General features: G+C 45.7%; 1 protein-coding gene across 8 annotated transcripts in view; it reads left to right on the forward strand.

Moving 5' to 3' along the window:
• The window catches only part of IWS1 (interacts with SUPT6H, CTD assembly factor 1), a 101,076-nt gene that overhangs the window by 54,501 nt on the left and 31,862 nt on the right, over positions 1–14,713 (forward strand). For 3 of the 8 annotated variants that reach the window (XR_004176443.1, XR_004176448.1, XR_004176449.1), the window contains exons 14-17: positions 3,826–4,224; positions 6,333–6,548; positions 6,679–7,668; positions 8,049–8,283. The gene's annotated coding sequence lies outside the window, so the exon portion shown is untranslated. Of the gene's footprint in view, positions 1–3,825; positions 4,252–6,332; positions 6,549–6,678; positions 7,669–8,048; positions 8,284–14,713 lie in introns of all 8 variants that reach the window. The other 5 variants (XR_004176446.1, XR_004176450.1, XR_004176444.1 and 2 more) reach the window with 5 other exon arrangements.

Here is a 14,713-nt window from a genome sequence, read left to right on the forward strand (position 1 = left end):
AGATGGAGTCTCACTGTGTCACCCAGACTGGAGTGCAGTGGTGCAATCTCGGCTCACTGCAACCTCTGCCTCCCAGGTTCAAGCAATTCCTCTGCCTTAGCCTCCTGAGTAGCGGGGACTACAGGCACGCACCACCACGCCTGCCTGGCTAATTTTTGTTTCACCATATTGGCCAGGCTGGTCTCGAACTCCTGACCTTGTGATCGCCCGCCTCAACCTCCCGAAGTGCTGGGATTACAGGTGTGAACCACGGCGCCCAGCGAGTTCAGTTGATTTTTTTATAGTGGCATGTTTAGTTCCCTTCTCACTTCCTTTTGTGTATATTCTGTAGCTATTTCCTTTGTGTTACCGTGAGACTTACATAAAACATCCTAATGTTATAACAACCTGTTTTAAACTGCTAACTTTAATTGCATATGAAAGACGTCCTTTACAGCTCCATCTCTTCTTTATGTTATTGCTGTCACAAATTACATCTTTATGTATTGTGTACCCACTAGCAAAGATTTATAGTTTTTTATGCTTTTCTATTTTAGGTCCTGTAAAATAATTAGGGGAGTTACAAACCAAAATTGCAATAATACTGGTTTTTATATTTGTCTATGTGTTTACCTTGAAAGGAAAAATGTATATTTTTATACAGTCGTTGAGTTACTGTCTAGTGTTGTTTCCTTACAACCCTTTAACATTTCTTGCAGGGTAGGTCTAGTGGTGATTAATTCCTTCAGCTTTTGTTTATTTAGGGATATCTTAGTTTCTCCCTTGATTTTGAAGGATAGTTTTACCAGATACAGAATTCTTGGCTGGGCGCGGTGGCTCACACCTGTAATCCCAGCACTCTGGGAGCCTGAGACAAGCTGATCGTTTGAGCTCAGGAGTTCGAGACCAGCCTGGGCAACATGGCAAAACTCCATCTTTACAAAACAATAGAAAAATGAGCTGAATGTGGTGGCTCATACCTGTAGTCCCAGCTGCTCAGGAGGCTGAGGTGGGAGGATCCCTTGACTACAGAAGGTTGAAGCTGCAGTGGGCTGAAATCACACCACTGTACTCTAGCCTGGGTGACAGAGTGAGACCCTGTCTCAAAAAAAAAAAAAAAAAAGAAAAAGAAAGAAAAACAATCGGTTTACAGGTTTTTCTTTCATCACTTTAAATATATCATCCTGTTGCCTTCTAACCGCAGAGTTTCTGCGGAGATTGTCCTGGTGGGGTAGAGAGAGACTACTAGTAAAGTACTGTAGATTTTTGGAAGGCATTGGTAACCACTGTCTATAAACCAACTCTTCCCCACCTGCCTGTGTACTGTTCCTCTCAGACAGGCAGAAATTACTGACTCAAACTCCATACTGTCTCTGTGATCTTCCCCTATCGCAGCAGCAGAAGTCCTCTGACGTAAGACTCCTCCCGGAGCAGGCAGAGTGTAGTTTCGAGTGATGTAGATGTCTATTACTTGTATATTAAACGATTAGAGAGATGTTTGGTAAGTTCTAAGACGTAGGATTACCCAGTGTTGTCATGGGCTAGAAATGTTGCAAAAATACGTGAGGCAAGGTCTCAAGTTGGCTGACTGTACTATTAAGCTACAGACATGCACTTCCTGTGTTCATCAGTTTTTCAGTTAGCAATAATCACTCCTCGAGTAAACCTCATTGTCTATGATAGTGCCACTGCGCAAAGCTCGTCCATCAGTTTTTGAAGAAAGGGGAGTACGTCGCAGGATTACCTGTGTGCCTTGTTTTAAGCAAGCTCGACACATAAAAGTCATGGTTTCACCAAAACTTGAAGGTTATTGTTTGGTACGAGATTCAGCAGAAGACTTTAAAAGCATTTTTGTTACCTTAAAGAAGGACTCGAATTACAAAGTTTGAAGAAGCAACTAGTAAAAACACCACTCACGTTAGAAGAAGAGGGTTTGGGTCTGTTCTCCCAAAGACTGATTCTTACAAAACCCAGGGTCCTGGGCCCAAAGGTTCTTTCTGTGGCATAACTGCTTAAAAATGCGAGAGGAGAGATTCAGGGCGTGTCAGTCCCAAGGACAGACAGCTAGATATCCTTTGGTTCTACTTGACTGGGTAGCAGTGGGCAAGGCTTTAGGGAAAACACTTTGTAAATGTTATTATGATGGCATGTAAAGGCACAGGATTGGCAATAAAGGGACCTGGAGTTTGGTCTCCAGTATGAGAGGATTTCTTTCGGGCAACGGATGATATTGCCACACAGTCAGGAGAGGGGATGAGCCTGGTCTTTGAGTTTGCAGGGGGAGTGATTTATTTGTAATTCTTTATTTTATGATGTTTGTGCAAGAAGTTAAGTATTTTGGCTAGAGATAGCATGGAAATAGAGTGAGTTCCCCAGACCAGTTCTATGTAAGACCAGCAGAGAAGGTTAGGTCAGTGAGCACTGGTGTTTCGAAGGGCTCTCTCCTGGAAGTCAATCAATGTAGTCATGAGTAGGAATTCCAAGCTGGCCTCTACTAAAAACCAGATCAGGGAAAAAGTAGGGCCCAGGTCAAAGAGACTGTGAGCTCCCAGGGGCAGGGACCAGGTCTGTCTGATTGTCTCTATTCGGCGTATTGAACTGAACTAACATATAGCACTTGTCATTTAACATCAATTATAATTCTGTGAGATACTTGCATTTTAGATGAGGAAAATGGCCCAGAGAGACCAACGTGCCTCCCATCTACTGAGTGGCTGAGCCAGAATTCAAGCTCAGGTCTCCTGATTCCAGATCCCGTGTGCCTTCCTGACCACCGTATCAGCCAGATCTTTTTTTTTTTTTTTTTTGAGATGGAGTTTCACTCTTGTGTCCCAGGCTGAGGCAATGGCGCTGACCTCGCTCATCGCAACCTCCTGGGTTCAAGCAATTCTCCTGCCTCAGCCTCCCTAGTAGCTGGCATTACAGGCATGCGCCACCACGGCCAGCTAATTTTGTATTTTTAGTAGAGACGGGGTTTCTCCATATTGGTCAGGCTGGTCTCGAACTCCTGACCTCAGGTGATCCGCCTGCCTTGGCCTCCCAAAGTGCTGGGATTACAGGCGTGACCACCGCGCTTGGCCTCAGCTAGATCTTTTCTATGTGGAGTATGCAATAGCTTTTATTCAGATTTTTTATTCCTTGGCTTTCATTTTCTGATTTTTCCTAATTATTGCTATTTTGTTTTTATTGAGGAAATCAGAGAGAAAGCTATGAGATAGTTAAAGCCTGCTAAGGGTTTATTGAGACTATAATGATGTTCAATATGAAATAAGAACCAACTACACTAGAATTGCAGCATAATTATACCTTAGAGTTACTACAAGATTAATTTGGAATTGAATTTATCTTACAGTAATGAATTTTCTTTTTTTAAAGCTTTTTAGAGCAAAACCTAATCAATAGCATAAGGGACCAAACCTATGTCAATCCCACAGCATAAGTGGCATATAAGGAATATCCTGTGTATTTCTCTACAGAAAGGGAAAGGAAGCAGAACTGACTTTGTGCCTGCCAGGTGTTGGGTCCTAGGTGTTGGGTCTTACTCTGACCTTTACAAGTATTACCCTCAAGTTTTCCAACAAGTGGTCATCATTACCTTTTTATAAGTGGGAAAAATAGGTTTAAAGTAAATGGCTACCCAGAGTCACACAGTAAATAGCAAGCAATTCGTGGATCTAAACTAAATTATTTCTGCCTCCAGTGCTCTCAGTTATGCTGTGGTGTTTTCTGGATGAAGTACTAAGATTTAAATATATTCTTAGAAGTTTTGTGTTGAACCTTAAGTTGCTCTTGGACTTGTTAAACTTGTACCATCTGAAATGAACACCCGTATCCATTCTCTTTCAGGTTTTGCTGTTACTGCTCAATGTAATCACACCTCGAAGAAGAAATGGAAAACCTTGGGATGTTGATAAAGCTAATATCCTGCGGAAGAACTGCAGCGGGTCCCAGCTGAGTGGGAGATGGGATTCAGCAGTACTGGTACATAGTGAGGCAATAATCCTCCTCAGGCATCACATTCGCTGATTTTTATTGGGGCTGGGGATCCTGGGAGAAAGTCAGGAACTTTGTCTGCTCTTGGCTTTGACTACTGACAGGCCTGATGTGCTGGAGTGGCCCAGGCAGAGGCCCACTTGCAGAGACTACGGGAGCCTCAAGAGAAAATCTACCATAAGAGAAGGACCAGTCTGACAGCAAGCCCAGCTTCCCAAGAAAATAGAAGGCTGGAGACAAGCTGCTGTCCAGGTATGTCCTGAACCAGCCAACTTGAAGGTAAGTTGGATCCCTGGGGAGAGAAGGGCTATAGGTAGGAGCTAAAAGCTGCGTCCATAGACACTGTAACACTGAGCTCAAAAAATGCTGCTGTGGGGCCTCCGGGCTGTAGGCTCAAGCCTGTAATCCCAGCATCTCTTGGGAGGCCGAGACGGGCGATCACAAGGTCAGGAGATCGAGACCATCCTGGCTAACATGGTGAAACCCCTCGGCTCTACTAAAAATACAAAAACTGGCCGGGCTGCGGCTCAAGCCTGTAATCCCAGCACTTAGAGGCCGAGATGCATGGATCACGAGGTCAGAGATCGACCATCCTGGCTGTAACAATACAGTGAAACCCCGCCTCTACTAAAAATACAAAAAATAGCCGGGCGCAGGTGGTGGCCTGTAGTCCTGTAGCCATAGGGGAGGCTGAGGCAGGAGAATGGCGTGAAACCTGGGAGGCGGAGCTTGCAGTGAGCTGAGATCCGCCACTGCACTCCAGCCTGGGCGACAGTGCGGTGACTCCCTCTCTCAAAAAAAAAAATACAAAACTAGCTGGCCAGGTGGCGGCTGCCTGTAGTCCCAGCTACTCGGGAGGCTGAGGCAGGAGAATGGCGTAAACCCGGGAGGCAGAGCTTGCAGTGAGCTGAGATCCGGCCACTGCACTCCAGCCCGGGCGACAGAGCGAGACTCCGTCTCAGAAAAAAAAAAAATGTTGCTGTGGAACAGCCCCTCTCATCGGAACCCGGAGGGCATGTTCTCACCTCCCAAGAGTAGTGTCTTGTATCGAGGCACAGTGGTACCCTTCTGGATCCACAGGCAAGGCCCCGTGGAGTCTCAGAATAATGATAAATCCTCTGGATGACCTAGGGGCTGGTTAGGTGAGTAGAACGCCCTGCTGTGGTGTGCCTGTGGGACCACTGGAGCCTGAAGCTGCCAAGGCATGACTTGACCAACCCCGGCAACTGGTGTAGGATCATACAACCATGCACATGCCCCTAGGATTCCTAGAAATACTAGGGGGAAAAGGATTTTCCTGGAACTGGGGCTTTCTACCTTTGCACAGGTGAGAACTCAAACCATTGAGATTTAGATATTAATGTACAACAACTTCATTTGTACTCGTTAAGACTGGTAAGATTAGGGCTTTTCCTTTCTGCTGCATTTTGACGTAGGTAGGAGGACAGGATTTTCAAGATGCCCAAGAAAGTAATCAAGCAATAATCATGCGCATCTTCAAGAAGGAATGGTGGAGCCCCACATGACCCACGGTCTGCACCCCACAGGACCCCACCCCACTGCCTCTCCGACCTCATTCTCCTAGCACACCAGCCAGGGCCCCCGCTGGCTGGCCGGCCTCCCATGCAGCACGCTCTCCCCTCAGGGCCTCTACACTTGGCTTCTCCCTTGATCTGGGTTGTGCTCTTCCCTATCTTCCTACCCTCTAACGTCCATGCGCCTTCTCCCCCACTTTCTTCAGCTCTCTGTTCAGACGTCACCTTTTCTGTGAGGCCTTCCCTGACCTAACATAAACAGCAACCAGGTCAGGTGCAGTGGCTCACACCTGTAACCCCAGCATTTTGGGAGGCCAAGGAAGGTGGATCACCTGAAGTCAGGAGTTCGAGACCAGCCTGGCCAACATGGCAAAACCCCATCTCTACTAAAAATACCAAAAAAAATTAGCCGGGTATAGTGGCGGGCGCCTGCAATCCCAGCTACTTGGGAGGCTGAGGCCAGAGAATCACTCGAACCTGAGAGGCAAAGGTTGGAGTGAGCTGAGACTGCACCATCGCACTCCAGCCTGGGTGACAGAGTCAGACTCCATCTCCAAAAAAAAAGCAACTGCTCCTTGCCTTGTTACCCCTAATCTGGTTTATTTTTTCTCAAAGCACTTTGCATTATCTAGTATACTATCCATGTAGTTGTTTATTGAGTGTATCCTCCTCATTAGAATGGGAGCTCCATGAGGGCAAGAACTCCCTCTGTTTATTCACAGATGTAGCCCCAGCAGCCAGAATATTGTCTGTCACACAGCACACGTTCAGTGCATCTCATTAATGAATGATCATACTTCCTCCCTTTTTTGTTAATTAATTCAGTGAACACTGAGCTCTGCTAAGTGATGGATGCTACTGAATAGCAGAGAACCGAAGATGAACAAGATAGCCTCTGCCCTTAATAAGGTCACAGTGTGAGGAGGGAGGCAGAATGGTGCCTAACTATAAATGCAGTGTGGTAGATTTCACTGGGGACACAGCTGGAGGAGATCGGGGAAAGCTTCGTGGAGGAGGTGCTGTCGAGTTGACTCATGAAGGGTGAGGAAAATTATGATGTCTGAACATTTATTGAGTGCTTACCATCTCTCTGCTAAGCAACTTAAATATAGCCTTATTTAACGCCGTGAACAGGTGTGTAACGTAAGTACTGATATTACTTTTACCTTAGGGTTGAAGAAGCAGGCTCAGAAAGGACCAAGGTTTGGAGCTACCACTGGTGGAGCTAAGATTCAGACCTGGTTCTTCCTGGTTTCACATCTCATGCTTTAACCATGTGCTGGGCAGACAAGAAAGGAAATCAGAGCAGAAGAAATAATCCATCTCAAAAATGGAAACTTCATGGTGTGTTTTCAGGGAACCGCAGGAATTCCAGGGAAGAGACGAGGCGGGAGTCGACCTCACTCAGAAGGCGAGATATAGGCTATAGGTATTTCATCCCTCTGCCTCCTGATTCCTTCCTCCTTCCACGATAGCTTGCTTTTGTTACCATTATCGGGTGTCTGAATATGCTTTGATCTGAAGAAAGAATTCTATGACTGAAGCAAGGGATGGGCCATGTGGTTGTAGTAGCCCAGATGGGAGGGGGGTCCTTGAGTAGGACAGTAACTGGAGTAACTGGGAAAATGAAGGGGAGATGACGGATAGGGAGGACCTTCAGAGACAGGACTGCTAGGACTTGGTCGCATGGGCTGTTAGAGAGGCAGGAGGCTAGGCCTGGGTGAGCGGTGGAGCAACAGTGCCCGTAACAGAACACCGTGTATGAGAACGTTCCATGGGAGTGGGAGATGAGATGTCAGGAGGGTTTGGAGCCCCGGTGGCTCGTCGAGCCAGGGAGATGCCCCATCCTGATTGGGATGTGTAAGGCTGGAGCTCCAGGTAGAGTCACGGAGATAACAAACTTCAACTTCTTTCAAGTTATTGCCCAGGAAGAGAGTCCAGAGAAGGACCAGCAGTGAGCTTGGGAGCTGCAGCTGTGGACACTGGGAATCTCCTTGGCACTGACAGCTCTGGACCAGAACTCCATTGCTTCAGACGCCTTGTGGTCATGATTGGACAAACATATTACCTAGACCATTCAGGGAATTTTTCGAAATTTCTTAATTAAAGGAAGTTATCTGGGCAACTGAGGTCTCCTTGAAGCATTTTCTTCTATCAGTGTGTAGGTAAAATGGCAGTGTGTGAAGCTCCTTCAGTCAAGCAGGGTTCTCTGTAACCCTTTTTCTTTCTTCCTTTCTTTTTCCCTCCCTCCCTCCCTCCCTCCCTCCTTCCTTCCTTTCTTCCTTTCCTTCTTTCTCTTTCTTTCTTTCTTTCCCCCCGGTCAATACCTTGATTGCATTTTTTAAAATATAATTTTGTTAATTTTTCTTTTTCTTTTTTTTTTGGAGAGATGGAATCTCGCTGTGTTGCCCAGGCTGGTCTCAAACTCCTGGCCTCAAGTGATCCTCCACTTCAACTTCCCAAAGTGCTGGGATTACAAGTGTGAGCCAATGTAGCCAACCCTTTGTAACCTTTGATCCAGCTACTTTTTTCATTTCCTAGTTGTTTTTGCAACGCTGTCTGGAGTCACAGCCTCAGTGATCTTCCTTATTGATGAAATACCACTGGAAACTTGAGTGCAGACCCATTTTGGCCCAGCCTTCTTCTGAGTGCACAGTGCCCACCAGGAACAAAGTGTCCAGGCGACACCCAGCCAGGAGCCTCCACTTCGCAATGGAAGCCAGCACAAAGCTTGCTGTCAGTGAGGTTCCTGGAGGAACCAGGAAACAGGGCTGAGGTAAGAGAAAGAGCCCCAGCGACTCACTGTCCTCGTCCTCCCCTTCTATGTCAGTGTGGTCCCTGCTTCTGGTTTGGGAAGGGTGGGGAAGAACACGTGTGCCCCAAACCACACCCCATCTCGGGCCAAGCAGGGCCATGGCAGTATTGCAGTGGGGAAGGAATGAACACTCTTCAGCGTGGTCTCTTTATCTGCTGATGCAGGGGTCCATCCAGATCACTTAGAGTGGAGAACAGGAGCAAGAATAGAAGTGGCAAGAGAGGGTGCTTTGAGGTCATGTGACCCTGAGTCTTATCTCCTTTCTGCGCCTATGGGCTATCTGGTCTAGGGCAAAAGTCACTTCACCCCCACCCCGTGAGCTTCAGTTTCCTCCTCTCTGAGAAAGACGTCAGATGTCAGTGCACAGAGAGGCCATGGGGATGGATGTGCCCAGCAGGATGCCCAGCATCTAGTAGGTGTCTGATAGATAGGGCTACATTGTGGTTATCCTCCAAGTGACAATTATGTTTTTGATCTGCTTAATTTGGCACTGGATTTGGTGATGTGTGAACTCGTATTTCCTTGCCCACAGTTCACAGTAGTGTAAGGATTATGTGCTTGGGCTCTGGAGTTTGACCAGACCTCGCCTCAGATCCTGGCTCCAATAGTTTCCCAACTCTTTGACTTTGAATAAGTCACTTTCCTCATTGGTCTCTGTGGGAGTAATAATAGCGCTGACCTTATAGAGGTGTTGTTAGAAGAAAATAAGACACTATGTGTGGCTACTGTTTGGCATACGGAAAACATTCAAATATTGTGGTATACATTACCCTTGTAATGTAATAGGTTTGTTTTCTTTTTTCCTTTTTTCTTTTTTTCCCCCCCTATTTTTTTTTCTCTCCTTCTCTGTCTCCTGCTTTCCTTTCACCCTCCAAAAGAAGTCTAACTATTAGAGTCGGCAGCAAAATTTAAAGAAAGTGGTTTAAAACTCAGAGAGCCAGGGCTGGGCGTCGTGGCTCATGCCTGTAATTCCAGCAGTTTGGGAGGCTGAGGCGGGTGGATCACCTGAGGTCAGGAGTTCAAGAGCAGCCTGGTCAACACTGAAACTCTGTCTCTACTAAAAATACAAAAATTTTCAAGTACTCCAAGGGTGGCAATTTTCAAGTACTCCAAAATGAGCACTTTCCATGGCTCAAAATGTGTAACAAGTGGATTAGTTCATTTTCATACTGCTGATAAAGATGTACCCGAGACTGGGTAATTTATACAGGAAAAAGGTTTAAAGACTTCCAGTTCCACATCACTGGGGAGGCCTCACAACCATGGCAGAAGGCGAGAGGGGCGAGTCACGTCTTACATGAATGGCGGCAGGCAAAGAGAGAGCTTGCGCAGGAAAACTCCCGTTTTTAAAACCATAAGCTCTCACGAGACTCATTCACTACCACGAGAACAGTGCAGGAAAGACCCACCCCACAATTTCGTCACCTCCCACCGGGCTCCTCCCATGACACGTGGGAGTTGTGGGAGATACAACTCAAGATGAGATCTGGTTGGGGACACAGCCAAACCATATCAGCAAGTCTTTTTTTTTTTTTCTTGACAGGGCCTCACTCTTGCCCAGGCTGGAATGCGGTGGCACAGTCATAGCTCACTGCAGCCTTGAACTCCTGGGCTTAAGTTCCCAACTCACCATCCTGAGTAGCTTGGACTACAGATGTGCGCCACCACGCCTGGCTAATTTTTTTTTTCTTTTCTTTTTGAGACGGAGTCTGGCTCTGTCGCCCAGGCTGGAGTGCAGTGGCCGGATCTCAGCTCACTGCAAGCTCTGCCTCCCGGGTTCACGCCACTCTCCTGCCTCAGCCTCCTGAGTAGCTGGGACTACAGGGGCCCGCCACCACGCCTGGCTAATTTTTTGTATTTTTAGTAGAGACGGGGTTTCACCGTGGTCTCGATCTCCTGACCTTGTGATCCGCCCACCTCAGCCTCCCAAAGTGCTGGGATTACAGGTGTGAGCCACCGCGCCTGGCCTCTTTTCTTTTTTTTCAGTAGAGACAAAGATAGTCTCACTATGATGGCCCAGGTCGGTCACCAACTTCTGGGCTCAGGCAACGCTCCTCCAGCCTTGGCCTCCCAAAGTGCTGGGATTACAGGCATGAGCCACCACACCCAGCCAGTTGACAAGTCTTAACATTGCCTTAAGAGTCCTTTGAATGTCTGTAAATGGTAAAACAACCAACCAACCAAACACCTTTGCTGTTTTAAGAAAGAGCAGGTTTGGAGTCATAGCTGTGTGATTCCAAGCCAGATATGCTGATTCAGGTAGTTAGTGAGTCAAGATAATTACCTTTGGGGTCAAAGTAATGTGCTTCTTGTAACCCATGAAGACGCATCCAGAAGAGGCCTCCCGCAGAGTGGGCAGCAGCTCTGCTGCAGGGGCCCGAGCTTGCAGCCTCCGGAGGCAGGCACTTCTCAGCTCTAGACCATTCACCCCCGTGTGGTTTTTACATTATTACTTTTTAGATGGAAAGTAACCTCCTCATGGTTAAAAAAAGAAACAGTTCAAAAGGGTAAGAAAAATCTCCCTGCCACAGGGAGGAAACCAGTTTCCACTCTCTTATCGGAGTGTCCCTAGCTGCAGAAAGTCCCTTTTTAAAAGCATATGGGGCCTGGCACGCACACTGCTGTGCGCCTTTCTCGTCCTACTCACCACGCTGCCGACAAAGATCTCCTGAGCTGGGGGCTTTGAAGCATCGCCCCCACAGAGAGGCACACAGTACCCAAGAAATGCCTGGGGGGGAGCTTTGGGGCCCCCAGATTCTCAAACGCTACCAGAGCATGTAATTGCCCCAGCTCCTTACTCTAAAATTCCTATTTTCTGACTCTCTGACTTGTTCTGTTTTGTTTTCATTTTTTTGAGACTCTCTCTCTGTCGCCCAGGCTGGAGTGCAATGGCCTGACCTCCACTCACTGTAACCTCCACCTCCCGGGTTCAAGCGACTCTCCTGCCTCAGCCTCCTGAGTAGCTGGGATTACAGGCACGCGCCACCATGCCCGGCTAATTTTTGTATTTTTAGTAGAGACAGAGTTTCAGTGTTGACCAGGCTGCTCTTGAACTCCTGACCTCAGGTGATCCACCCGCCTCAGCCTCCCAAACTGCTGGAATTACAGGCGTGAGCCACTACGCGCCCATCCCTGGCTCTCTGAGTTTTAAACCACTTTCTTTAAATTTTGCTGCCAACTCTCATAGTTAGACTTCTTTTGGAGGGTGAAAGGAAGGCAGGAGACAGAGAAGGAGAGAAAAAAAATAGGGGGAAAAAAAGAAAAAAGGAAAAAAGAAAACAAATCTATTACATTACAAGGGTCACGGCAAAAATGACAACTGTCAAAACAACAGAACCAAGTTGAGACCGCCTGGATGGCAGCGGTCACCGAGTTTGCCCGGTGGCTCTAGGACGCAGGGAGAGGGCGGGTCTGGGAACGAAAGCCACTCCTACCTCATAGGTTTGTGGATTAGACGCAATGGTGTGGGTAAGGGGCCCGGTTCTGGGGATTCCCAGGTCCAGTGCTAGAACAAGAGCTCTATATCCGGCTGTCCAGGGTCTCACAGCAATAAGTCAAGTCACGGATTTACCTCTAACTCCAAAGGCTTTTCCATTGCCCAGTCATCTCCCATTTCCTTCAATGGATAGGAGGGCCTAGGAGGGCCTGGAAGCCTGGGCTGAATGAGTACTGTCAGCCACAGCTGGAGAGAGGCCACGCACAGGCCCATCCACCCCGCGTGACAAGGCAAGGCGTCCCGCCCACCAGGCCATGTGCGGAGGCGACCACCCAGCATCTGCTGATTAAGTCACTACTGTAGAAGTCCCTGTTTTGGTCTTCCCAAATCAGGACCTAGGAAAAAGACATGAAGAGGTTTCAATCCTCCATTTTTCCCAGAGCAAAAGGCTTTTCCTGTCCACATCATACCACTGGCCCGGAATGTATCCGCTGCAACCTCAGCGCCTTCAGCGCGATGCAGCACTCCCAGCCCGCCGGGCCCGAGGAGCCTTGGCCAGGATTTACCATCTGCCCCACGCTTTTGAGGATTTCATCACGTGGTCTAATGTGATTGCAATGCAATTCTTGAAAGATATTGTTTTTACTTTAGCTTTTTCTTTTAATGTAACAACTTTAGTGAGATTTAATTCACATGCTACAAAGTCATTTTAAAGTGGGAATTCAACGGTTTTTTTTTTTCGTATATTCACAGTTATATAACCATCCCCACAATCTTTGTTTAGATATTCTTATCACCCCAAAAAGAAGTCCCATAACACTCCCCATCTCCCCTCCTACCAGTCCTCAGCAACCACTGATCTACTTTATGGATCTGATTATTCTTGACACTTTATATAAATGGAATCCTACAGTGTGTCACCTTTTATGTCCAGCTTCTTTCCCTTTGTGTAAGGTTTGCTAAGGTCATCCATATTGTAGCATTTCTTGCAATGACTGAATAATATTCATTTTATGGCTATGTCACATGGTGCTTATTCATTCATTAGTTGATAAACATTTGTGTTTACACTTTTTTGGCTATGATCGGTAACGCTGCTATGAACATTCACGTACAAGTGTTTGTGTGAACATGTTTTCAGTTCTCTCCGGTTTATAACTAAGAATGGAATTGCCAGATCATATGGTAACTGCATTTTTAACCTTTTGACGAACCGCCAAACTGTTTTCCAAAGCAGCTGCCCTGTGTTACATTCCACCAGCCAACGTTTGAGGATTCCCATTTCTCCACATCCTCACACTTCTTTTTCTGTCGGTTTATTTTCTGTTATTGTTGTTTTAGCCCTTGCAGTAGATGTGAGGTAGCATCTCATTGTGGTTTTGACATTTCCCTGATGGCTAATGATGTTGAGCATCTTTTCATGTGCTTTTTGGCCATTTGTATCTCTTCTTTGGACAAATGTCTGTTCAGATTCTTTGCCCATTTAAAACATTGGGTTATTTGCTTTTCTCTTGTGGAGCATAGGAGTTCTTTATAAATTCTGTATACAAGCGCCTTAGATAAATGATTTGCAAAAATGTTCTCCCATTCCATGGATTGTCTTTTTACTTTCTTCATAGTATCCTTTGAAGCACAAAAGTTTTTAATTTTTATGGAGTTCAGTGTATCTATTTTTTTCTTATGTTGCCTGTGTTTTTGGTGTAATAACTAGGAATCCATTGCCTAATGCAAGATTTATTCCTGTGTTTCTTCTAAGATTTTTACAGCGCTGTTGTGTTAATTAATTTTTGTATCTGGCATGAGGTAGGGGTCCAAAATCATTTTTTTGTATGTGACTATACAGTTGTTCCAGCTTCATTTATTGAAAAAACTCTTTCCTTCATTGAATGGTCTCGGCACCCTTGTCAAAACTTAGTAGAACTTTGATACAATAACAATGTGTCAATATTGGTTTATTGATTGTAACAAATGTACCACACTAGTGCAAGATGTTAATACTATAGGAAACTGTGCATGGGGAGGGGGACATATGGAAATTCTCTGTACTTCCTGCTCAATTTTTATTTTATTTCATTTTATTTTTATTTTTGAGACAGGGTCTCATTCTGTTACCCAGGTTGAAGTACGGTGGCACAATCACAGCTCACTCCAGCCTCGACTTCCTGGGCTCAAGCAATCCTCCCACTTCAGCCTCCCGAGTAGCTGGGACTACAGGCACACATCACCATGCCTGGCTAATTATTTCCATTTTTTGTAGAGATGGAGACGGGGTCTCACTATGTTGACTGGGCTGGTCTCAAACTCCTGGCCTCAGGAGATCCTGTTACCTCAGCCTCCCAAAGTGCTGGGATTACAGGTGTGAGCCACCTTGTCCAGCCATCAATTTTTCTGTAAGCCTAAAATTGCTTTAAAAATAGTCTGTTTAACTTTTAAAAATAAATTGAACGTATATATGTAAGGGTTTATTTCTGGACTTTCCATTCTATTCCATTTATCTGTATGTCTGTCCTTTTGCCAGTACCATGCTCTCTTATTATAGCACTGTAAGAAGATTTGAAATCAGGAAGTATAAATCCTTCAACTTTGTTCTTTTTCAGATTGTTTTAGCTATTCTGAGTCCCCCAAAGTTCTCTATGAATTGTAGGGTCATCTTGTTGATATCGGCAAAGAAGCCAACTGGGATTTTGATAGGGATTACATTGCATCTATAGATCAGTTTGGGTTTTTTATTTATTTATTATTTCTTTAATTTTGTTCAAAAATTATCGTAGTTTTCAGAGTACAAGTTTTGCATTTTTTGTTAAGCTTATTCTTAAGTATTCTTTCTGATGCTATTGTAAATGTTGTTTCTTAATTCCATTTTTAGATTGTTCAATATTAATGTATAAAAATACTGTTGGTTTTTCTGTATTGATCTTGTTTCCTGCTCCCTTGCTGAACTTGTTTATTATTATT

The sequence above is a fragment of the Papio anubis genome, chromosome 10, assembly GCF_008728515.1.
Source record: "Papio anubis isolate 15944 chromosome 10, Panubis1.0, whole genome shotgun sequence".
Taxonomy (NCBI): domain Eukaryota; kingdom Metazoa; phylum Chordata; class Mammalia; order Primates; family Cercopithecidae; genus Papio; species Papio anubis.